This window comes from Lolium rigidum, chromosome 6 (assembly GCF_022539505.1).
Source record: "Lolium rigidum isolate FL_2022 chromosome 6, APGP_CSIRO_Lrig_0.1, whole genome shotgun sequence".
Taxonomy (NCBI): domain Eukaryota; kingdom Viridiplantae; phylum Streptophyta; class Magnoliopsida; order Poales; family Poaceae; genus Lolium; species Lolium rigidum.
In genome coordinates, this window is record NC_061513.1 from 79,129,245 (window position 1) to 79,155,089 (window position 25,845).

The 25,845-nt window shown below is 43.7% G+C and overlaps 1 pseudogene; it reads right to left on the reverse strand.

Annotated features, from left to right (window-relative positions):
* Window positions 1–6,140: 6,140 nt before the first annotated feature.
* LOC124662836 lies at window positions 6,141–6,668 on the reverse strand (annotated as a pseudogene).
* Between the last annotated feature and the right edge of the window lie 19,177 nt (window positions 6,669–25,845).

A 25,845-nucleotide genomic window follows, 5' to 3' on the forward strand; every position in this document is an offset into this window, starting at 1 on the left:
TGGTCCTCCCGCCACCACCCTCTCCCCATCCATGGCGCCGCCGACTGCCCCTAAAAAAATGGCCAAGAAAGCGGCCAAGAGGCCACCGGGAAATGAGACGAAAGGGGCGAAGGCGCCCTTCGCGAAGCCGCGGAAGGCGCCGTCTCCGAAGAAGCCGCGAAAGGCTGGACCGCTGATCAGTGGCATCAAGACTGTCTGCGCCGGAAGATGTCAACGGCGGAGCGGAAAGGACGGAGTGCGGCGCAACTAGAGAAGAAGGCGTTGGCGGCGCGCGCGCACCAGCACGCGCTGGCCGGGTGTATCACTGCCACCAACGTGAGCCCATGGAGTACGACGATGCCGCCATACATTCCGGGAGTGTTGTCCCCGTCGACATCCGGGTTCTAGAACGACAACCCCTCTGCCACTCCCGGGTGCGTGACACCAAACTTGTCACTGCGGTACGAGGATGCGCTGCCTCATGGCGGCTTCAACCCCAACGCTATGGTCTACTCCCCGACGTACGAGCCATCAGCCGGTCCGGAGGGCGCCCCGTTCAATGGCCGCAGGGGCCCGCTCGAATTCAACGACGCCGATGCTGAGGAGGAGGACGAGGTGGAGGAGGACGAGGAGGAGGAGGGGGAGGGGTGGAGGAGGGGGTGGAGGACGACGAGGATGGCGACGAAGAGGACAACGAGGGTGTCGGTGAGGATGTCGATGATCTCGTGGAGGTTAAAGCGGATGGGCATAAGTCGTTCACGCTGATGCATTGCTATAGCAAGCTCAAGAAGAACCCCAAATGGAAGTTGACGTGAGTTTCGGTATCGAAAGGGAAAGACGCCATTGATCTGGATGCGCCGCTGGCAACATCGGCAGGGCGCCCTACCAGCAACAAGGCTGCCAAGGCCGCCTTGGCCGACGCTGCATCGTCCGAGAAGACGCAGGCGTCGCTCACGCAGTGCCTCGTCGAGGTCTCCTCGACCTTGCTCTCCCGCGACAAAAAGGCCGAGGAAACGTGGGCGGCGCTGCTCAAGAAGCAACAAGAGAAGATGGAGCTGAAGAAATGCAGGGACGACATGTCCCTGCTGAGAGCGTCAACAGAAGGAATGTCTCCCCGGACGCGGGCGGCGCACAACTTCTACAAAGGCCAGATCCTCGACGCCATCGAAGCCAAAATGGCGGCGGCCGAGGCGGCATCCGAGGCGGTGGCCCAGGCAGTGGCAGCGGCTCCAACCCCGGAGCAAGAGCTGGCAGACGCGTCTGCGACAACATCCGCTACTACACCTACGTCGGCCTCTGCCTCGACGTCAGCGACAGAGCATGCACACCGGGCAGATCACGACGAGTTCATCGTCATCGACGGGCCTATGTCGACTCAGCATGCGTTGTCGGCGTCGACGTCGCCCAACCCCAACCCCGTCTTCTAAAATTCTATCGTCGGCCTGTGATATGATCACGCGCCCAGTACTTTGATCGCCGCTACTCTGATCGCGACAACTTCGGCGGGAACGATCTCTTTTGAATGCAAACTATTTGAATTTCTCATTGGGGACGGTGTTTGGGGGACGCGATTGGGGAGCGACGTCCCTCAAACGCGGCACGAACAAAACTCGTCCCCCAAACGCTCGATCCGGCGCCGTTTGGTGGACGGTTTGGGGGACGCGACTGGAGATGCTCTTAGTCGACGATCCAAGGTAAAAAAATAAAAAATCAATCTACTTCTCTCTTTCCGATCAGAGTCATGAGCTGCTGGAGTAATATTAACTGTTTGATTCACCGACTGCTCGATGAATTTATCTTGAGATCAAACAATGTTCATTATATCCTATATATCCTTCAACAATATTAGTTTTCTGAAAATTGTGTTGAGCAGTTGCCGTTTGGTTTGAGATTTGATAATCTATTATGGAATTGCTGTAGAGAACTGAGAAGATTGATGGATGAGAAAAGAAACCCGAATCATCAAATGGATCAAATTATTTAAAGCATGTGTACAACTATAATTTCATTAATTTCTTCGGATATTGGGAAGATTATAGCTGAACCAGAGCCTGAATGAGTTCTATAATAAATTATCCATCACTAGATGATTAGAGTACAACTATTGTGTGGACAAAGATTATTCGGTTGAAGTCTTTGTCCAAAAAAGTGCTCCTTAATGTACTTAGGTACGCAAGTGAGTTTGTAGAATGAATATATGTTCATTTCAGATTGTCTACTATTTTATACACATAAGTTTTAACATGTCATATATTGGTTATCAAAAAATAAACTCGAAGGCCGTAGCAAGCGCACGGGTATTTAGCTAGCCTCTATATATACTTTCAAAGAATCATGGCAATCAACACACAAAATTTTAAGGTTTTAAATTTTACATAGTATCAGAGTGCTTAGTCTCGCGACACTGATCCTACACTACTAGGAAAAGTCCTACAGATGAAATTTGCAGTGCCGGCGCACCAGCAAGTACACGCGCCGGTGGTAAATAGTGTCGGTGCACCCATGTGTCGCCACGCCGGCGATGAAGTTGTACTACCGCCGCACCCACCAGAAACACGCGCCGGCGATAAATCCTGGCCGTGGCTCGCCCGATCCGGGTCAGGCCCAAGAATTACTGTCGGTGCACCAGGGAAGTGGCGCGCCGGTGGTAATTCTCTATTGCCGGCGCGCCCCTTGCCTGGTGCACCGGTAGTAATTTTTGGGCCTGGCCCGCGCCAAATACAGCCGGGTGCGCTAAATACTGTCGGCGCAGCCACACCCTGGTTCGCCGGCAGTAACCTGGGCACTTATTTCTGCCACCAACCGGCCACTCACCCCACTACTCCTCGCACACAATTTCTCCCACACCTCCCAACCCTTCTCCCAACCCTGCCAATTTTTGCCCCTTTCTACCTCAAATTTAGCCAATTTGACCAAAGAAATTAATATTTTTTTGAGCGAGTCTTCCCTTTCTACATGCACCTCCCACATCCCTATGTAGATCTAGATCTATCACGTATTGACCGCTCAATCTATATCTAGATCTAGATCTAGAGTGTCGGAATCCATACGTCATGTGGTCGCGGCGTGATGTCTGGATCTCGTCTACTAATATATCAACCAAATAGGTGATTAATGAACAAATGGAGGAACGAAATCATCATATATTGGAAATTTGAAGCAATTAAAGCGTGTGTGTGTGGCATATATATGTTGTGTTTGTGCTTGTGTCGGCGTTGAAAATGAGTTGCCAACGTTGTGCCGAAATGTTGATTCGTTTAGTTTTTATTTCGGCACATTTCTGGCGCTCCTATGTCCTACTGTGTAGGAAGGTCATGCCAAAATTTTCCGTGAAAACTACCGACAGTTGCATGGTTCTAATCAATTATACATCTTGCCATGCAGGCGATAATGGTCATCAAGATGAGGGAAAGCGTCATGATGTGATGTATTGTGTCCGTGTCGAAAATGTATGAAAATAACCTCACAGAGGTATTGTGTCCGTGTCGAAATTGCAAACTAGGGAAATGGTTTAACCCCTATTCAGGCAAAGTGCAGGGGCACCTGCTCAGAAATGGTTTCATGCATGGACACACTCAATGGATGAGTGATGATGGCGCGTAGGTCAATAGGGCGACGACAACATGTGGTAATGGCCGGCAAAAAGGAGGGCATCATGATATTAATGACGATGAAGAGTTTGTCGCACAGGATGATGCAGATCAGTATCATGATGAACAAAATGTTGACGAGGCGGACAATAACCTTGACAACGACGAAGAGGTGACACTAGATTTTGTCGTGCGGGACCCTCATCTTCAAGATCTGCTTCTCGAAAAGACAAAAGGCGCCAGGCGGAAATCAAAGCTTGAGAAACTGGAGATAGACTCGAATACTTCGTTGTGAGACTCATGTCGTGGGTTGGAGGAGTCCCGCTTGAGAGTAGCGCTCGATGTGCTGCAGATGATGGCGAAACACGGATGGATGGACGCAAGCATCAACGACATTCTGGAATACTTGAAAGATCTTCTTCCTGCCGGGAACACGTGTCCTGGTAGTCTAGCCGAGGCCAAGAGAATCACGTGCCCTCTCGACTTACCCCACGAAAAATAGCACGCCTGCATCAACGACTGTATCATTTATCGCAAGGAGCACGTGGACAAAACCAAATGTTCGTTGTGTGATGTTGAACGGTACAAGAAAGGGAAGAAGAAAGCTCCTCGGAAAGTTGTGTCGTACTTCCCGCTCGCTCCCCGGCTGCAATGGTTCTTCGCGGACCGCAAGGAAGCAAAGCTCATGCGCTGGCACGCTGAAAGAAAGGAGGCAGTGCTGAATGATGTAGAGCGGATTGAACACCCATTGCTGACACACCCTTCGGATGCAAGCCAGTGGAAAGCATTAGACATTGAATTCGGAAGTTTTGGGGCAGATCCCAAAAACATCAGGTTGGGTGCGAGCACGAACGGATTCAATCCGTTCGGAAACCAGAGGAGCACACATAGCACCTGGCCCGTGTTTGTATGGATCTACAACCCCCTGACTGTGAAATAAAAGGAAGTACATACAGATGAGTATTCAAATTCAAGGGCCGACACAGCCAGGAAACGATATCAACATGTATCTCGAACTATTAAAGGAGGAGCTTGAAATGTTGTGGGCGGAGGAAGGGGTAGATACATGGGACACCATCGCAGAAGAATATTTCCCTTTGAGAGCCACGTTGATCACGACAGTGCAGGACTACCTTGGATACAGTGATATTGCGTGCCAGCTGTGCCATGGTCACAAGGCATGTGTCAGGTGCATGGAAGAGACGGTGTTTTTGCAGCTTGGTAAGGATCCCGGCTCTTCGAAAACCATTTACATGGGGCATCGAAGGTGGTTACACAAGACTGGCCCATGGAGAAAGCGTGGAGATCTGTTCGATGGTACAGATGAGCCCCGAGGACATCCACGTAAGAAGAGCGGCGAAGAGATCGATATATTACTGAAAGGTTGGAAGGAGTGCCCTATGCCGGGAAAGATTCATCAAAATCCCGGAGAAAAGAAGAAAAGGGCAATGACGCCGCTCATGGGTGTATGGAAAAGGAGGTCCGTGTTTTGGGACTTGCTGTACTGGAAAATTCTCAATACACCTCACTGCCTTGATGTCATGTATATCACAAAGAACGTGTGCGAGAGCTTGCTTGGCACTCTTCTCGACCAAAGATGGGCCAAAAGTAAGACACAACCTAAAAGTGTTGGGCATCAGGGAAGATCTTCAGATCCTGCCGACCCAAGATGGATAGTCGAAGGAGGAGACACACGCGGTCAGAAGCGCAAAAGGATTAAGCAGCAAGACTATTACTGCCCCCTCCTGCTTCACTTTTAGTCCAGCTGAGGTCGATCAATTTTTCAATTGCCTTGTAGAAGTCAGAGTGCCCTTCGGTTACTCAGGGATAATAAGAAGATACATGGACCCCAAGAAACGGAACTTCAGCGGCATGAAGTCTCACGACGTCACGTGATGATGACGTAGATTCTTCCGGTTGCAATCCGAGGTATGGATGACCATGTCCGTGCAACGCTGACTGGGGTCTGTAACTTCCTTGACGTCATAACTCGGAAGTTGATAACCGTGAAGAAACTCACAAGGCTCCAGGAAGATATCGTGGTGATCCTGTGTGAGCTTGAGATGTACTTCCCGCCTGCATTCTTTGACGTGATGGTCCATCTGTTGGTGCATATCATAGATGATATCACCAATCTAGGGCCAGCATTCCTACACAATATGATGTCGTTTTAAAGAATGAATGGGGTCATTAAAGGATACGGTCATAACAGGTCGCATCCGGGTGGAAGCATCGTCCAGGACTGGCTCACCGAAGTGTGCATCTCTTTCTGCACGAATTATGTAGACATCGAGAACCCTGTTGGTTTGCCTCAAAACAAGCACTTCCGTAGGTTTAAGGGAATAGGCCACACAAATGGAAGGAGGGAATTGCGCGTGCACATGTCTGGTCGGACTTCCGACTTTGATAGGGCCAACTTAGTAGCGCTACAACACATTGACTTGATCGATCCTTGGTTGACAGAGCACAAAATCATGATAGAGAACAGTGGCAAGCCGATGACAGAAGCAGAAATATTCAGAGAGCACAACTCCTCTTTCGCGCGCTGGTTCAAATACTATGGAGCTGCGCCTACACGCGCACATACATGTCGAACTGGAGCACTGCGTTGAAGGTGGTGTGGTTTGCGGAGTATGTCCGGAGCAGGCCGTACCCGGTGGCTCCACGGAACGCGCCGGTGCCGCCAACGACCGGCAGCTCCCTAACGGGGTCGAGGATGGCGTCCCTTGCGAGCACGGCGATGGTGCTGCCGTTGTGCCGCCCCGCCGTGAAGACCATGTTGACGGTCAGCATCAGCGCGAAGTCCGTCCGCGACGCCAAGATGTAGAATCCTTACGCCGTGCCGATTGCGGGGGACGCCGCGTTGGGCCCGTCCGCCAGAGGATCGTCGATGACGAACATATCCCCGAAGCGGATGGCAGGATCGACGGGCAGCGGCGTCACTCCCCTGGCGACGCGCACCGCCATCGCCGGGCTCGACGGCACCACCGTCACGATGTCGTGCATGTAGAACTTGATGTGCGTCGTCGTCGTCTTCCTGGCCGCGGCTGCTTCCACGAGGAGGGGGGCCGAGGAGACTAAGACTTGTAGGAGCTGCATGGTGTGCTTGCTAGACACGGCGTCTACGGTATGAGCTAGCTAGTCGAGAGTCGAGACTGCTTACACTTTGCGCTCGATCTTCACTTATATGACGACGAAATTACACGATCTCTCTTATAGACGGGTCATGTAGGTACGTGCGGGCCTGGCTCAAGTACAAGTGGCTCTTTCTTGAGTGGCTTGAATTTGAGTACATGTTTTCTTGATTTCTTTACATATGAAGGATGTTTAGTTCCTCCGACGTGCTCATATTTTCTTGGTAATATGAGAAAATTACAAAAAACGACCACATTACAGGTAAGTGTTTCAAAAAACCATCACTATTCGATTTAAGAAAAATACGTAATAAAAAAACTAATTTTCTTAAAACACTAGTCTAAGTGCAAAACTGACAGGTGAGACCCGCTGTCAGGCTGACGTGGTAAGCAGTGACGGTCAACAGAGTCGGATTGGCTCACTGTCAGTTCCATCTTTGTCCCTACCTCTCCCCCCCCCCCCCCCCTACATCCCCTTCTTCTCTATCAACGGGGAGAGCTCCTCTGTCCCAGCGGCGTGAGAGCAGGGACGGTTCGACGGGAGCGCGAGCACGGACGAGGTCGACGCCGGCCTGTGGATCCCCACCGGCATCCGCATTTGAGCTCTTAGAGGGCGACGCGGGTGAGCTCGGCCAGCGTCGGTGCAAGCGAGATCGGCGAGGGGTGGCGCATCGGCTCGAGGGGCGACGAGGGCGAGCTTGGCCGTGGCACGCTGGACGATCTCCGGCCGCGGGTGGGTGCAGGTGAACGTGTGTGCAGGTTGTTCTCTCCGGCCATGGCGCGGCTAGGCGAGCTCCGGCCAGGGGAGGGCATAGTTGAGCGTGGGTACTCCCTCCAGCCATGGCGGCGAGCTCCAGACGGCGCACGAAGAGGGCCCAGCGGACGAAAGAGGGATGGGGCGGCGCTCACGAGCTGCGGTTGTACTCCATGGACGCGGCCGCCGCCCTGCTCCAACCGGCCTCCCTGCCCATACCCTCCACTCTCCATCCCGACGTCCTCTGACGCCTTTGAGCACAGCCCGCGCTTCCCCTCAGACTAGGGTGGCGGCAGCCGAGCTAGGCGAGTCCCGGCAGAGCATGGGTGGCGGCCGAGTTGAGGCCGGCCAGGAGGGACGGCAGCGGACATGGAGTGGGATAAGAAAAAATAAGAAAACGAAGGGATAAGAAAAGTAAGAAACAAAGGGGCCCACGAAATTAAAATTTATAAGTACGAATGGCTTTTTTGCATAGTGTACATGCCCCGTCAGCCTGGCAGCGGGACCCACATGTCAGTTTGGCCTTAAACCACTGTTAGACACGAATGTGCTATCTCTTACGTGTTACCTCTAGAGTGGTGGTTTTTTGAAGAAAAAAAAAAGTTAAGTGGCGGTTTTTTGAAACCCTAGCCTCTAATGTGGTGGTTTTTTTTTTTGTAATTTTCTCTCACAGTATAAATGTCTGCTACTGAGCGAGGTGATTCAGATTCAAGGTTTGATCTGTCATTTTGTATGCCCCATGACCGGGTTCATTTGAAAGAAATTAAATCAGATCGACATGCTTGCCTGTTTCGACGTTGGCTTTTTGTTTTGTCGGCATATGCTTTTTTTGCATTACAAATTTCAAATCTTCTTTCCGATACAAGCCACCAAATACGTGCAATTCCTTAAAAGTATTTCAGGTTTATCTATACCTAATAATAAAGGAGCTAAGGTTTCTGCCAAAAAGTTTCGTCAACGCTTTTTTTGGACCGTTTTGTCCTCCCACCAAAACGCATATTATCAACAGTGCCACCGGTAAGTGAAATACCGGTTCGATTCTTTGATCGGTCACGAGCACGCGCGAGCACGGTAGAGCCGTGCAGCAACGCTCACGACGACAGGCCGCACCGTTGCTCTTGGGCCTGGCCCGATTCCTCTGTTTCAACCTAACGCCCAATCTACGCGTGAAGAAAGGAAACAAACCCGGCGACCAACGCTCGCGATTAAAGTAAAGGAATCGCTCGTTCAAACATAAAACGTGTAGTATTCAATCTCAGAGATCATAAACGTGCCGGACAAGACACGATCTTTTCTTGCCTTCTCCGTGCCTATAAATATGGGAGCCAGATTGATCAAATCCACCTGATTTTAGGCTCAGCTCTGATGGGATCGACCACTTTGGCTTTGAGATCATGCATGAGCCGGCGGCCTCGTCGAGTACGGCGAGCCAGATTGATCAAATCGATCAAAACGATCAGCTCTGATGGCGATGGACCGCTTCGAGATCACGCACGAGCCGGCGGCCTCATCGATCGGCAACATGCACATCGCCGCTGAAGAGGGACAAGATGTATCGCGCTGCCCCTGGCCGTCTTCGGTATCACTGCGACGACATGATCTGCGGCACGCCGCTGCCGTCTTTCCCGGTATCAAAGCAGAGGACAATGAGCACGTAAGTAGCTCGAACTTTAAAGGAGTTGTGGCTATGCGGGTGTGCCTGCTGCGCTGTTCCAACTCGAGGATGCATGGTGGGAGCGTGATTACAGGTCTCCGTGGTGTCCGGTAGCGACGAGAATCGAGCCTCCTATTCTACAGTTTGGAGCCACCGATGAGCTAGACTCGGCTCTAGCAGCGACGTACGTCGTGCCAGGGGCAGGATAGGAGGACGCGTGGATCGAAAGTTCATGGAGCATGGCGGCGAGCAGCTGACGGCTGCGTCCGGCTGCGCCATGGCTGGCAGCTCGTCCTTGACAGAGAAGAGAAGGCGGGTGACCTGTCGGCCTGGCCTGGAGCGGAGGCTGTCGCCCTTGCTAGCGCTTCACGGTGTGTGGCCAGAGGTGACCGGCTGTTGCTTTCTCGGTGCTAGGTGCATCGGGAGGAGAGAGAAAAGTGCAGATGTGGTTTACATGCTAACTTATGTTAGATTTTGGTTGGTCTTGTGCCTGCTCTCCTGAATCCTGATTGAATTGGCACAGTGCATCAATTTGGGTGCCTGACAATGTCGTCGTCCGCCGCGCCATGCAGATACATTGTCCTGCGCCTGCGGTATCACGGCCCCGACGATCGTCAATGTCGTAGTTGCCTTTGCCTTTCTCTACGGAGTTCGCACGGTGCGCAAACTTCCCAAGTGCAGATTAGTTCTATGCCATCATCATCGCTGGAAGATTGGACCTGCTGATCTGGATGAGCTCGTGGACAGATAACGTCCTCTGCTGTGTTGATCTGAATTAGAAGGTTTGGCACAATGTGAGCTCGGACGCGGCCAGTGCTAAGGGTAAACAAGGCACACGAACATACAGCCCTACGTTGTGCCAGAGGTGTTGTTCTTGGTAGTGGCTTTCAATTATAGTTTCATGTGCAAAGTATTTATGTGTTTTACCATCAGCGATTTAGGTTTGTCTTTCTTTTAAAAGTTGAAGACGTGGTTGTGATGAATATATAAGCCTGCTGGCCATACACGAGGCACATAGCAGCATTGGTTAGCTTGGACACGGCCAGTCGCGGACGCCAGATGCATGTTTCTTGCGGCACCCTGAACGCGAGCTGTATGCTTGTGTCAGCTCATTACTATTGAGTCAGTTTGCATACAAACATTGGTTCTTTATTAATGTCCCATGAATTATTTATTGATGGCGATACGCGGGATGATCAGGTTGAGTTAAAAAAGGAGTCTTTTCCTAATGTTGATACTATTTTTCGATTTTGTTTCTTTATGATTTGCTTTATCTTTTAGTACTATTGGATTCCCATCTATTTAATAAAAGAATTATTAGACGGCTATGTTTTAATAAATAATAACCCGCTGCAAAGCACGGGCACTTTTGCTAGTGTAAAGCCAAATTAAGGAACAACATGATGAAGTTGTGCAATTTGACTTCCTTAGACAACCTGCTGAAATCTGTGTGCAGTTTGCAAACTCATCAAATGCTAACGTTGTGATTGACGACAACCTTGTGGCAAAGAAGGCCTACTAATTATGTCTTGAGATCTGTTCTTCGTACTAATTCGTTTAGGGTGTGTTCGTTTTTTGGATGGGGTGGAATAGAATAGAACCATTTCATTCCACTGTCACGGAACCGTTCCATCCCTGTGTTCGGTTTGGACAATTTTTTTGTCACGGAACGGTTCCATCCGTGTGTCGGTTTTGGAATGGGATGAGAATGGAATGGAATGGATGAGATAGTCACCCGATTAATTATTCTAAACTCGATTAATTATTTGCTAAACTTGATTAAGTAGTGCTAAACTTGATTAATTATTGTTAAACTTGGTTAATTATTGCTAAACTTAATTAATCAACGTGTGACAGTCACCTGTTCCACTTGGTCCGGCCGATCAGCCGGATGGGTTGGTTCCGCATCTGAAGGAAATATGCCATTCCGAGGAATCGTTCCATTTCATTCCATTTCCAAACCGAACGCAAAAATGTGTTTTAGGAATGAAATTGAACGGTTCCATTCCATTCCAGTCTATCCTACAACCGAACACGCCTTTACGTAGTAGTTTGTATTGTTTGTATTGATGGCTTATCGGTGCTCCACGCCTTTGCTAGCTCCGATGGATCTGGGGTTGGGGTAGAGATGTCATGGTCTGTAGTCTTCTTCAACTATGCATCAACACTTTGTCTTCAAGTGAAGCCATGGTTGCACCGTACATGACTCAAATACTCCCTCCGGCTACCGGAGTACTTCTTTCTACTTTCACAAGAACAGACGTCGGTTAATAATATCACCATTTAATCGGACATGGCATCTTGCTTCGCATTGGAAATAGGAGTATGACACTAGTAGAAAAGAGAGCTTATGTTTGGAGCTGCCCGGAGCTTTAGCATCGGTTGGGCTACGAATTCAGATTAAAAGGTGCATTAGCACCGGTTCGAGCAGCCAGAGCTTTAGCACCGGTTCGTGCGGGAGATTTAGTACCAATTCGTGCCACGAACCGGTGCTAAAGGGTTGGCGTGCCACGAACCGGTGCTAAAGGTCTACCCTTCAGTAATCTTTAGCACCGATTTGTGGAACGAATCGGCGTAAAAGTTGTTTTGTTCCCTACGCACTCCACACGCCCCCTCTGGATGGCCTTTTTTTAGCTTTATAAAATACAAAAGAAAATGATAGAAAATTCAAAAGATAAAACCGTTTGAGGTTCACGTATGTTATGCAACCTACTCTTAGCTAGGGGAAATTAACAAATTTGGATGTTGACTCTTTTTGCAAAAAAGTTTAGAAAAAGGGAAAACGGCTTTTCTGGTATAATATATCAAAATGATCATGGGAAAAAGTTACATCTGAATTCACTCGGGTAAACCCGGTTAGCCAATTTTTTGATTCTTAAAAAGAAGATTTATTTTTGCCAGAAATTCAGGATTTTATATTTTATATTTTTTAAAAAAATTAAATTAATAATTTCTTGATGCAGAAAGATTGCTATTACTTAACCATAATGGTTAGCCAATTTTAAGATTTTCATATTTTAAGGTTCTATCTTTTAATAAAAATTTAAATTTAAAAAAATTATTGTTTATTTTTATTTATTTTTTTGAAACTAACTACTGCAGGGGAGTCCCCCACAGCCTTTTATTGCTCAAAACTGAAAGAATTATTTACAATATTTACAAGGGAAAAAATAAAAAGAGCACAACTAGAGTCTAACTATTTACAACAAGTTGTCAATCCATGATGACAAAATGGGAACAGTACTCTCTTTTACTCTATGCTTAAGTAGAGTAATATCAGAAAAGAAACCTTCCTTCCAATTTCTAAAGGTTGGTTGTATATCCTTGAAAATCTTATTATTCCTCTGCTTCCATATATTCCAGCAAGCCAAGATAATAATCTCCACAAAACAGGGACCCTTAAATCGTTTCTTAGTATTTTTCAGCATTTCTGGTCCAGAACCTGATGCCCAATTAATTTGTAAGTATATCCAAACTCTGACACTAAAAGTGCATTCAAAGAATAAATGTGACCAATCCTCCAGAGCATCAGCAAAACATAAGACACAACTATGATCAGAGGTAACTTGCCAATGTCTTCTCCTTAACATATCTTTGGTGTTGATTCGATCATGTAATATAAGCCAGGCAAAGAATTTATGCTTAGAGGTACACTTGCTTTTCCAAATCCATTGTGATGGAAAGTGTGAATTGATATGATGAAAACGCAATCTGTAAACTTGACTTGGAATAAAAGCACCTGATTTGTTGCTTGTAATAAGCCATTGATCATCCTGATCTGAGGTAACTACACCTGCTAGCATATGTTGAAGTGTTCTTAATTCAGTAGCAGCCTCAGCAGAAATAGGCAGATGAAAAGCCTGTGCAGGATCAGTAATTTGCAATGCCTCTTTGACTGAGATGAATGTGTCCCTTGCAAAAGAAGAGAGTCTGGGAAAAATATCTTGGAGTACCCCATCATTCCAATTATCTGACCAGAAAAGAATAGTCTCTCCAGACCCAAGCTTACAATGTGTCAATTGTCTGTATAGCTCAAACAGTTTCATAATGTTCCTCCACCAAAATGAACCACAAACAGTGACAGCATGTGGTGCCTCTTTGTAGTAGTATGAATTCCTTATTAATTTGACCCAAGGAAGATCCACATTATTATAAAATTTATGGAGTTGCTTCATCATGAGGCACTTGTTCTGAATCTTCAGATTAATGATACCTAAACCTCCTTTATTCTTTGGTTTGCATATCATATCCCAAGAGGCCAGAGAGTGCACCTTCTCATCATCCTTTCTTTTCCTCCACAAGCAATTCCTTCCGGCTCTATCAATAACATCAATCACTCCATCTGGTATATCCAATGTGCTAAGAAAATGAATAGGCATGGATGACAGAACTGAATTAACCAGTATTAATCTATCGCCATAAGACAAGAATGATGCTGAGGCAGTAAGCCTTCTTTCAACTCTATCAGTGAGTGGAGAGAGATCCCTGATTGTTGGTTTAGTTGTGCCCATAGGAATACCAAGGTATGGAAATGGCATGGAGGCAATATTACATTGTATCTGTGCTGATAGTGCCTCAGCTTCTAATTGGGAAATATTGATTGGTATGAGTGAAGACTTGTGATAATTAACTTTAAGACCGAGTGAATGCTCGTATACTCCCCAAGTACCTCTTTCAATATCCGTAATTGCTCAATCTCAGCAGGTAGCATAATAATAGTGTCATCTCGCATATTGCACTATAGGGTAATCATTACTTCCTCTATTTGGAATTGGTGCCTTTAATCTCCCTTCTCTCGTATGCATGATTGACATAACTTTGTAAAAGATCCCCACCAAGAACATATAAAAGAGGAGATAAATGATCTCCCTGTCCGACCCCTCTTCCGCATACAAAAGTTTTACCAGGAACCCCATTCAACGAATTGCGGATGAACCAGAAGAAAGAATCTCAATCACCCAATTAATAAATATTGGATCAAACCCTTTAAGTTCCATTATCTTGATAATGGCTTTGTGTTCAATTGTATCAAAGGCCTTCTCAAAATCTAGCTTTAACACAATAACTTTCCTCTTAGATTTGTGGCATTGATGTAGGTATTCAAAAGTCCATGCTAAACAGTCTTGAATAGTTCTACCCCTTATGAACCCATACTGGTTTTCATGAATGCATCTTGTAATTTGAACCTGAAGTCCGTTAGCGACCAACTTTGTCGAAATTTCGGACAAGTATTTGTCGATGAGATTGGTCTAAAATCATTCACTCGTTTCGGAGACAAACTCTTTGGAATCGAGTTATAAAGGAACTATTAATACTTTCCGGAGGAGCTTGACCCTTATGAAAATCCTTGCACAAGTTAATGAAGTCATCCTTTATGATTTGCCAACACTTCTTGACAAACAGCCCATTAAATCCATCCGGACCGGGAGCTCTATCGGTTTTCATATGTTTAACCACACCCTCAATTTCCTCAACGAGTAAACTCTTCTGACAAAGACTCCAAACCTTCAACAGGAGAGATAAGATGAGATATGTCAGCTTGTGTGGCAGAAGCATTTGTTACTCCCATTCTATTTTTATAACATGTCCAAAGAGCATTAGCCTTCTGATTATGATCCACCATAGAGTTCCCTTGCTCATCTTTAATAACTGAGATCACATTATATCTATATCTTTCAGTAGCCTTGGCATGAAAGAATTTGGTATTTTCTCCTCCAAGTTTAATCCATCTAATTGTACATCTATTCTTCCAATATGTTGACTGTATGCCCAATAACTTTTTAAGATGTACCTTCACAATATTTCTGAAATTAAATTCCTCCCTACTTAAATCCCTAGAATCCTCCAGATTGTCAAAGAATAATATGACCTTATTGCAGTGCTCAATTATCAACTTCAAATGAGACAGATTTCCCCCCCCATTTCTTCAGAGCATATCTGAGATTTTTAAATTTTGCAGCCAAAACAGAAGCAACATTATTTTTGTGAATTGGTAATTCCCAATCCTTCTTCACTACATCCATAAACCCTGGCTGCTCCAACCAAATATTCTCAAACCTAAAAATCTTTGCTTTTGGAATAGAGGTAGAGATAGACACCACACAAGGGATGTGATCAGAGGTAGATTTTGACAAAGGGAATACCATTGTATTGGGAAATTTCAGAGTCCATTCACATGTTGTGAAAAACCAATCTAATTGCTCCATCAAGGGTGTGGCTTGCATGTTAGACCATGTAAAACGTCTACCTTTCGAGAGGTAATTCCAATAATCCCGGGTGGCTTATGATACTATTAAATAGAAAGATATCCGCCATATCAGCCCCTGGTTTATTCCTATTATCAACTGATCTCATAAAATTAAAGTCCCCAATGAGTAACCAATTATCATGTACAGGGATATCCAAATCATGCAACCATTGAACAAATTCATCCCTCATTATACCTCTACAAGGACCATACACGAGTAACCAGAGTCCACTTTTCAGTAGTGTGAGCAGAAGTAAATTGTATCCTAATAGCAGAGTGAGTAGTTTCAAGAAGAGTGCCCATGAAAACCCTACTATTCCAAAGGACAATAATCCCCCCAGAAGCACCAATGGAGGGCACATAAGCAAATCTATCAAATCTTTTGGGGCAGAAAGTCCTTATAAATGAGTGGTCAAAAGATTCACATTTAGTTTCTTGCAGGCATATAATGGCACAATTACTTTCATCAATCTTGTTAAACACCAATAATCTCTTGTCTTTGTCATTTAACCCTCTGACATTCCAACATAGAACATTCCAATCAACCTTCATTGTTGTTGTATTCATTAAAACCAAATATAGCACAGCAAAAGTGGACCATGCATAACAGGCCACATAAGATAACCATGAACACCATAGTAGCAAATATTATCATTACAATCATAAATTGAGAATAAAAGTCTTGCACTTCGAAAAGCTATTCTCCTAATTGCCACAAAAGCACCACTGACTAGCCTCATAATGGCCACAAAAACACCACTGACTGTTTGACATAACAAACTATAATCCATTGGATGACTTCTTTTCCTTGGTGTCCACAGGAGCAGCCATAAGCTTCTCTGTTGTGATGTCTTCCTCGGGGATTTGTAGTTGCCTTCCAATGTTCTGCAAAGTGGAAACAGGTATGAAAGGAACAACCTCCTCCTTATCTGCTTGTTACTGGCTTGGATGACTTAGGTTTTTTCCTAGTTGTACCCTTGTCTGGTATACTCTCAAACTTATACCCATTTGCTTTAGCCATGTGCCTAGTACATCTTCTGACAGAACTATCAGTCCAAGATGAACTGTCCACTTCTTCAGTAAAAAGAGAAACTGCAGCAGTGATAGAGTTCCTTCTAGATACTTTCTTCATCACTTGCTTCTGAATATGCATCTGAGCTTTAATTGTACTTCTTGTAAACCTTGGAGTTACAGGGTCCTTGTTTCTCCTCTTGCTGACTGCTGTTCTCCCACCAACAGACCCAGAGACCACAATAGACTCCACATTGAATTGCATATCACAAGGAGCCATTGGTGCTTCACTGTAACTTGGTATCTCAGAGATCAAACTCCTATAGTCAGAAAGCCAGGCAAACTTCTGTATAGGTAATGCCATAGGAATAGCCTTCATGAAAAGAGAAGGAGCTAAACCTTTATAGATTCTATCCATGACCATGTCCTTGGGCAGCAGAGGCCCAACCATCACATCAGACAAACAATTTGTATAGCTAGGAAATTGCTTGTGTAAAAAGGAAAGAAACTTCTTGTCCACCACATCAAACTGCACCTCAATCCTGTTGATTACCAAATGCTGTGGGGCCTGTAGCATGTTAACTGAACCTTCTAAACTTGAGGTATCAAGAAAGGCAGACTCATTAAACTGATGAATTTCCTGTTCCACTGGCTGCTCAGGGATTTCTTCTTGCTGTTGCTCTTGTACCTGGACCTCCACCTCCATAGCTTGATCTTGCTCTTCCTCCACCTCAAACAGAGGGTGCTGAACTCCATGATTATGCACAGGAGGCTGCACCTGTTCTTGCACATCCCATCCAATCTCAGGAAATTGTGGATTCACAAAAATATTCAAGTCGGCTGTAGTAGCCCAGGCATAGGATGTGGATTGCCATTGAGTGGCATTTGGTCTTCATCATGTGGTAACTCATCAGCAAATTCAGCAGTGAGTATAAAGCAAGCAGCTGTCCAAGACTCCTTAACTCCACCAACAGAAGCATATTTAGTAAAAACAATATCCCTAGGAACCTTAGCTTCAGATTGGAAAGCTACATAGCAAATTGTTCTCTCAAGTAGAGCATCATCCTGATGCCAATGTAGCAATTTCCCAAAGGAACTAATAGCATTAGCCAGATCATAATCATTCCTATAATCCAATGGGACACTGAGAAGCATTAACCATCCAAATCTAAAACCCTGCACAGCCCTGTGATTGTCCCTATTATCATGGTTGAGAAATCGAACAAAAACCCCCTGTTGTATCTGATAGGGAATATGATTGACCAACGCCGCTCTGGCCGCAGGACTACGAAGACGGTAAAACCCCAATCCGAGCAAACATGGCTGAACATCCTCTACAGTGCGCTGCAGTTGACCCTCGATAAAGTTCCGTACCTGCTGACGCCAATGCGGGATTAGCTGACCAGGAGGCGGCGGCATAAGCTCTGCGACACAGATGTTGTCATGTCGACGTGGCGGATCGACGGAGGGACTGTAGAAGGTCCGCGGAAGACGAGTGGGGCCGCCATTCGATGATCTGGTGGCCATGCGGTAGCCAGGGAGTCGGGTCGACCTCAAAGTTCGCCATTGGAGGGTGGCAAGTCGGCGGCGTGAGCGGAGGTGTCGAGGGCAACGAAGCAGAGAAGGGGTTATCTGAAACAGAAGCTTGGGTGCGTTTAGCAATTTGTGAAGGAACCGAACCGTCGCGGTCGTGCAGAGAAACAGCCTCCGAGTGGGAATCTATGTCTGAACCGACAGAGGGTTCATTAATAACAGTAGTACTCTGTTTGGGAACCCATTTAAAGGATTTTTGATGCTTCCAATCTAAACAATCCTTCCGAAAATGACCATATCGGAAACAAAAGCGACACCGAATTTTCCTTGTGCAATCCTTGGCACTATGACCCATAGAAAGACATCTTGAACATTCCCAAACTTGAAAAGCCATGTCATCAACCAAATTAGCTAAAGCAATATACCCATGGGGATCCTCCTCTTGAGCTTGTATATGAGGGATTTGTTTTGTACCCGAAGTAGAGGCATGATCAGTGTCCTTTGAAGTAACAACATTATGAATAGAACTTGCTTGCTGACCAACAGAAATAGGAGAGCTTGTATTATGATTATTCTCAATTGGCTGAACAAGCTTGTCTTGTGTAAACTCAAAGGGTTTTGCAGATCCAAATTTCAAAGAAGGCATCGTGGGTATACAATGAGTAGGAGGCAAAACAACCCCAGCAGTAAATTTAGGATTTTGATACCCTTTGCATGCTGTGTATTCAATTGAATCCGCAAAAGAAAGATTCCTTGAGGGAGCTTTATCTTTCCTCAAAATAGGTTTGGGTTGACCCTGTTGCATAGCAGACATACCCATGTGAACCCTTTTTTTGTAGGACTAACAATTGTCCAAGATTGCTCACACTCCCTCTGCCAATTTTGAAATTCTCGCTGCCAATTTGGACCACCCCAACTCCAAAGGTGAAAGAAACACTTGAATTGTGTGCAAGCAAAGCTTCTAAGATTAAACAAATAAAAACCAACAGATTTGCATGAGACGCAAAAAGAGAAAACCCTGTCTCGAAGCAAAGACACTTTGAGGTCACCACTGAAACCACCAGTTGCAGCCTCAAGAGCAATACCCACAGCACTTTCATCAAGCTTGAATGAAGCACGGCCAAAAGAAACAACCATTGTGAAATGTCCCGAGCTAGCAGATGGATGAACTGTTCTGCCAAAATGAGAATAACAAAACTTTGCAACCTTTATACCCGGGCTATAATCCAAAAATTTTGACAGGCTATAATGACTCATTAGAGGAGAATCTTGATACTCCGTATTACCAACAGATGCCTTGGGAACCGAACCAATAGATGATGCATGGGCCATGCACTCGGGCGTGACGTTGCTCGTCATAATCAAAGACTGCCCCATTCGAACCACATGCATTGGAAAATATAGTTTAGCACCGACAGAGAAATTGTCTTTGGATTCCATATATCTACATCCAATAATTTTCCCTTTTGCATCCAAAAGAGTGATCCAATCATCCTTGACGGATCTAGAGAGAGATCCATCATAAGCCTTCATTCTTCCGCGTTCAAGATCTTTGTGTGTAGAATATGTAATCTTCCACATCTTAGAAGTTTGGGTCGGAGCAGCAGTAGAGGAAGGTTTCTTGGAGTGAAGCTCCGCAGGAATAGGATCAGGAACTTTTGACTTGCCCTTGAGATCTAAAGCAGATGTAATTATAGTGGTGTCTTGTTCGATCTCATCAATAACATCAGGAGTTGGATAAATGCGATGATCAATAAAAGCATGAAAAGCTGAGAATTCAATGACAGACCGGGCCTTGAACACATCAATATCAGGTTGCATGGATTTACCAATGATAGGGATACCCTGATGATCGAACAATGTGATCCAATTGGAAGCAGACCAGATATGGATCTCCCCATCCTTAAGATTACGAGTTCCATTGTCCGGATCTTGTACCGCCATATAGGAGACATTCCGGATCCGGGAAGGAGAAGCCATGAGACGTCGAGAAGAAACAGTTACCTTGTAGAGACAAAGAGAAGGAACAGTAGGATCGGATCAGATGTGGTGTAGGAACCACAAAATCCGATGATCGCCGGCGATGAGGGTTTTTAGGGTGGGTGGGTGGTGGTCGCCATCGCCTATTGTTTATTTATTTATTCAAGATTATTAGTACATCATTAGTTTTGTTTATTAAAAGAATTAGTTGGAATTCAAACAATAAAGAAGTGTGATATTGTGACCAACATGTTAGTAGAATTGATATGATACTACTATTAATAACATGTGCGCGAATCACTTGGAAGCGGGATGGGAAAAAACTCGAAAGTTAAGCATTCTAGTGCTAGAGTTTCGGGAGGATGGGTGACCGAGCGGGAAGTATGACCACGAGTAAGTAATTTGAGTAGAAATTACAAGTCTTAGAGACTAAACTTGTCAAATAACTAAAATACTAGAAATTCTGAAAAAATAGAATAAAAAGGGAGTGGAAAATAATTAAAAGAAAATTGGATAAAATAAGTGGCACCGGTAGTGGGTTCTACCGCGGCAGCCTTTTGAAGCATTTTTCTGCCGCGGCACACCCTTTAGCACCTGGTGCTCCCGCCCGGGCGCTCGAAAGCCGCCACGTGGAACATAAACGGTGCTAAAGGGGGAAGCTTTAGCACCGGATGCTTTGCACAGGTTGGACAGCCGGTGCTAAAGCCCCTAATAACCGGTGCTACAGCCCTGTTTTCCACTAGTGTGATCTCGTTCTATTCCTATTTTCGCCCGAGAAGTCATGCATATATCTATCTATCGTTATTTTTCGAGACACCACCTTAACCCACATATGCTTAGAAAATATAAACCAATGATTTTTATCTCAACGTCTGAGATTAAAAGATAAGAAGTGTTACGTATAACAAATTACGTGTACAAAAATAAACTGATGACACGTACGTGTCATTTGGAAACAAACGTTCACCTATAATATACCTGCCCGGACGTTGTATATCTCCAAAAAAAAACAAAGCAGATCGGTACCTCTTTTCCTATCTCTTTCCTTTCTAGCCCCGCCGTTGAATTTCTAAAAAAAAGAAAGGCAGATCGGCACGTTTTCTTATCTGTTTCGTCTGTAGCCCACAAAAATATGTCACGTTCAAACCGATCCAAATATTTCCTTTCTTAGCATGTCTTTCTTCCTTTCCTTTGTTGATCGACGAGTGGAATACATCGTATTGATTTTTCCCTTCCTTGTACGTACCGACCCAAAGGAACGGAAAGAAATAAGGGATTCCTATCCTAACTCCAAACCGGAAAGGAATCAGAGAACCCGATCGCTAGCTAACCCAAAGGATCTTTTTGTTATGCTTTAAAATTCTTATTATACATACTAATCTCCGTTCGGGAACAATTTTCGTGGATTTGTCTTGATTCTCATGTAACTAAAATTTGCTATATTTTAAACTTATAATATACTAACCTCTGTTCAGAAATAATTGTGGTGGATTTTTCTAGATTCACATGTATCTATACTAAAACGTGTCTACATATATACACACTTAGATGAAATTGCAACATTAATTTACGAATGGAGGGAATAATAGAGTATAATTGATCGATATGTACTGTACAAATCTATGCATCTGCATGGTCAAATATACAAAAATAAGAAAAACACGTCTATAATTACAAAAAGATACATATATCGGAAATACACTTTTGGTCGTATGCTCCTACCGTTTGAGAAAACACTTTAAATGTCTACATATATATGCACTTAGATAAAATTGCGACATTAATTTACGAATGGAGGGAATAATAGAGTATAAATGATTGATACATACTGTAGAAATCTATGCATGTGCATGGTCACATATAAAAAAGTAAGAAAAACACGTGTATAATTAAAAAAAGGGATACATATATCGGAAATACACTTTTGGTCGTATGCTTCTACTGCTTGAGAAAACACTTTAAATGTCTACATATATACGCACTTAGATAAAATTGCAACATTAATTTACGAATGGAGGGAATAATAGAGTATAAATGATCGATATGTACTGTACAAATCTATGCATGTGCATGGTCACATATACAAAAATAAGAAAAACACGTCTATAATTAAAAAAAGAGATACATATATCGGAAATACACTTTTGTTCGTATGCTCCTACCGCTTGAAAAAACATTTTAAATGATAGAAAAATCAAACAAAAGTTTCACGCCTACATGTCGACATTTTAGGCATGCCTGCCAAGTTTCGTGGAAATCCAACATTTTTTGTGTCTTGTGTAAAAATGATAAAGAAAGCTCTCAATATGACCTTTTTCATCGATTTTTGTATTTTTTTTATAAACAACACAAACAATATCGGTTCTATGTGAACGACTTTGCGAGCACATAGAATATTAAAATGTATGTGCGACATTTCTTGTCAGATTTTTTTGACATTTTGAAATGCGTTTAAAACTCATTTAGAAAAGCAAGAGCATCTACTCCCGGGTGTACAAACACCTTGTCTGAAATTCAGTTTACCAAAACACTGCGAAGAAGGCTAAAATATCATACTCTTTGAATATTGATCAGAAAAATACAAACAAATGACTGTGTATTTCGTTTAGTTTAAGCATATCTGATCCATATGGCTAGATACTGGCACACTAATCATTCTTTAAGAAGAACTACATATTACCACATTAATTAATGTACGTAGTCTAGATATAGTCTGAGATGATCTATTATATAAATCAATCAGCTTAAGACCGGAAGCAAGCGATATACTAGAAATTCTTATAAAATATCAAAGTACTCAACATAGGAGCACAAATTATTCCAATAACATTGTGTATAAACCATCAATTGAAGTCGATATAATATGCCAAGAATTAAGAACATAGATAGAAAATTACTATATAAAAATAGATAATATTATACCAATAAACTTAGTGACTTACCATTGTAATTTACTGGTAGAACATATTTCACGTATTGTGGGTATTTTACATTAGTTCTGAATTCACGTCCGTAATTTTCTCGATCTCTTTCTAAATTTGCACGACCCGGTTTTTTGCCTCCCTAATTTTACACATCGACTACACATGCTTTAAAAATTTCTTAGCTTCCATCTCTATTGTTAATTGTGATCCCTTAAGTTGTAGTTTCACACATATACATTGTTTCTGATAAATTCCTAATGTTTTTTACTTTTTTGTGAAGTGGATGATATAGTGAAATTATGCTTAAACTAATATGTTCAAGTATCTCATTTGATTGCCTAGATCATGTCAGTTTTTTGTAAAGAAAAAACACTACTGATAATAACAATAATTATGTATTAAAGTTAGTTTGACACATATACATTGTTTCTAATAAATTCCTAATGTTTTTTACTTTTTTGTAAAGTGGATGATATACTGAAATTATGCTTAAACTAATATGCTGAAGTATCTCCTAGATCATGTCAGTTTTTTGTAAAGAAAAAACACTACTAATAATAACAATAATTATGTATTAAAGTTAAAATAATTTTGATAGCACAAATCAAAATCTCAATGACTTTAAAAGATGTTTTATGGAGAACTATCACCCCAATTTTCTTATTAAAGAATCCACAACTAAAATATCCATCACCACAAAAAATAATACTGGATTCCACCAAACGAAGAAAAGTAAAGAAAATGTTTAACTCAAAAAAGTCTAATGAATTTTTTACTTTGAATAATAAAAATAATAGAAGAGCAAAGGTGTTGACACTAATAATTTTTTTAGTGTATATTTAATATTAGTTACACTATGAACAACAAGCACATGTTACACCTTCTAAACATGTTTATTCCTTACCACACATACATGCTAATTAATATACTTGGAATGTAAAAATATATATAATTGGATTCTTAGATAAAGTCATGGACAATAAGAAATACACTTATCATAGTATGCTTTTATAGCAAAGACATACAAAACTTTGGGTGCTTAATATTTTCAACACAATATGATGATGCCCTCGCATTTGCGAGGGCCACCTTGCTAGTTTTCTTAAGAATTCATCTCATCAATGAGTTTTCTCACTGCGTTACCAACATGCATGGCCTCTTTTTTTTATGTGTGAAGCAAAAAAAAAGAGGAACAAGCGGGTGCCGCTCCGGCCAGGTGTTCCATGGCGGTCTGATCTAACCTTTTTTTTTTCGAACCATGCATAAGCCTTGCATGTATATATTAAGAAGAAAGAAAGACCAAAAGAAGGCCAATAACATGCATGATGCACCCTTTATCTTTCTTCATCACGAAAACATCATTGGCAACGTTGCTCGTGTGTTCTGCGGCGAGGTTTCTCAAGTTGTTTTTGATAGCAAGTTTCTGAAGTCGTTCCCTCTAGTCGCAGGGACAGGTGGTCCTTGGAAATTGCACAATCGTTGCCTTAAACTTGTCAATTTAACTCAAATTGGTCTAAAGTTAGATTAGTTGTAGTGACAGTAACATACCTAGTAACATGTAATCACACAGAGCTTTAGTGTTTAATTACATAGTCATTTTGGTGATATAGCATGTCATTAAATAAGGAGACAGGTGACTAGGGTTTCCCTGGCTCTAGTTAGTGCAGCCATCGATCTGCTCGCATCCTGTGGCTTTAGGACCATGGAGGCGCGGTGGTCCCGGCTCTTTTCGGTGGGAGGGCTCCTTTTTTGATTGTTTTCATCAGTCTATTTTGAGTTTGTGTCCTACTCAGGAAGACGTGACGCTGGCGAATCCCTGAGGATATAATAAAGTCCTCCCCGTTGAGCCGGCCGTGTATCTGGATTTGGTCCATGTTTCTTCTGATCCACACTTCTCTTAATGGGCCATGGCTCCTTCTCTCTTGCGTTGGTCCTTTGGGGTTTTAGCACGATGACTTCTCGTATATCTACTACAATAAACTCTTCTACGTCAAGCTTTGCCTAACTCAAATGAGAAACGAGCAAGGACGGCTACCCGCCTTTGACTCGTTCGAGTGCTTATAGTCTTCACTAGGTGTTACCAGTTTGTCAATTCCCAACTTAGTGAGGGTTCTCGTTGTCTCCTAAATTTCCCCTAATTCTGAAATTATAATTTTCATTTCTCGACTTGTTGTCTCGTCGGCGATTTGATCAATCTGAGGTGTATTGTATTACTAACTCCGTTCTAAAAATAGCTTCTCAATTTTTTCTAAATTCGGATGTACCTATAGCTAAAACATATCTATATATATTTGTATTTAAATAAAATTGAGAAGGTTTTTTAGGAACCGAGGAAGTACTATTTTCTAATCTCTACCTTTCCATACATGATGCATAGTTTTTACCATTCAATATTTTATGTAATTCTTCTTCCAGCATTTTGTGACATCGACCCCATCATAAGTGACTTTGCATCACAAAATGTTAGAAGAAATTTTAAGGTAATATGTATAAATTATTTGATTGTTAGCTTTTGAGTGCATTTAAGTGTTATTGAAACATATTTTTACACATATATTTAGTATTATTGTTGTGATGTCTGTAGTAAGAGGTCCGAGTTTTAATCTCGCCCCAGGCCCCCAAAATCTTAGGACTGGCCCTGATTAAAGGATTCGCTTTCTACTAGATATGTCTAGTTCTTGGCTACACCTAGACCTCGCCGTCGTTCCGCTCGAGGTATCTATCCTAGCTGGATGGATTGCCCACGTTGGCTCTCTCCGTGGCAGCCTTCCTTCTCGGAAGCCTGGCATCGCCCTCGCGCAATGCTGTGCAGCCTAGGCGGTGCGCTACATGTGCTATCTATGCACTTCCGCCCTTTTCGCGTTCTCCCTATCTCGGGCATCCGTGTGCTCTGGCCTCTGAGATGTGGCGTGCTTGGAGTCTAGTCAGCTCATCTTCTTGGGCTAGCTTGTTTGATCGAACGTGCGCAAGGAATGCCATCCAGCCCTGCTGGCCTTCACAAGTAGCGCTCCATGCAGTGGCGGAGCCAGAATTTAAAGC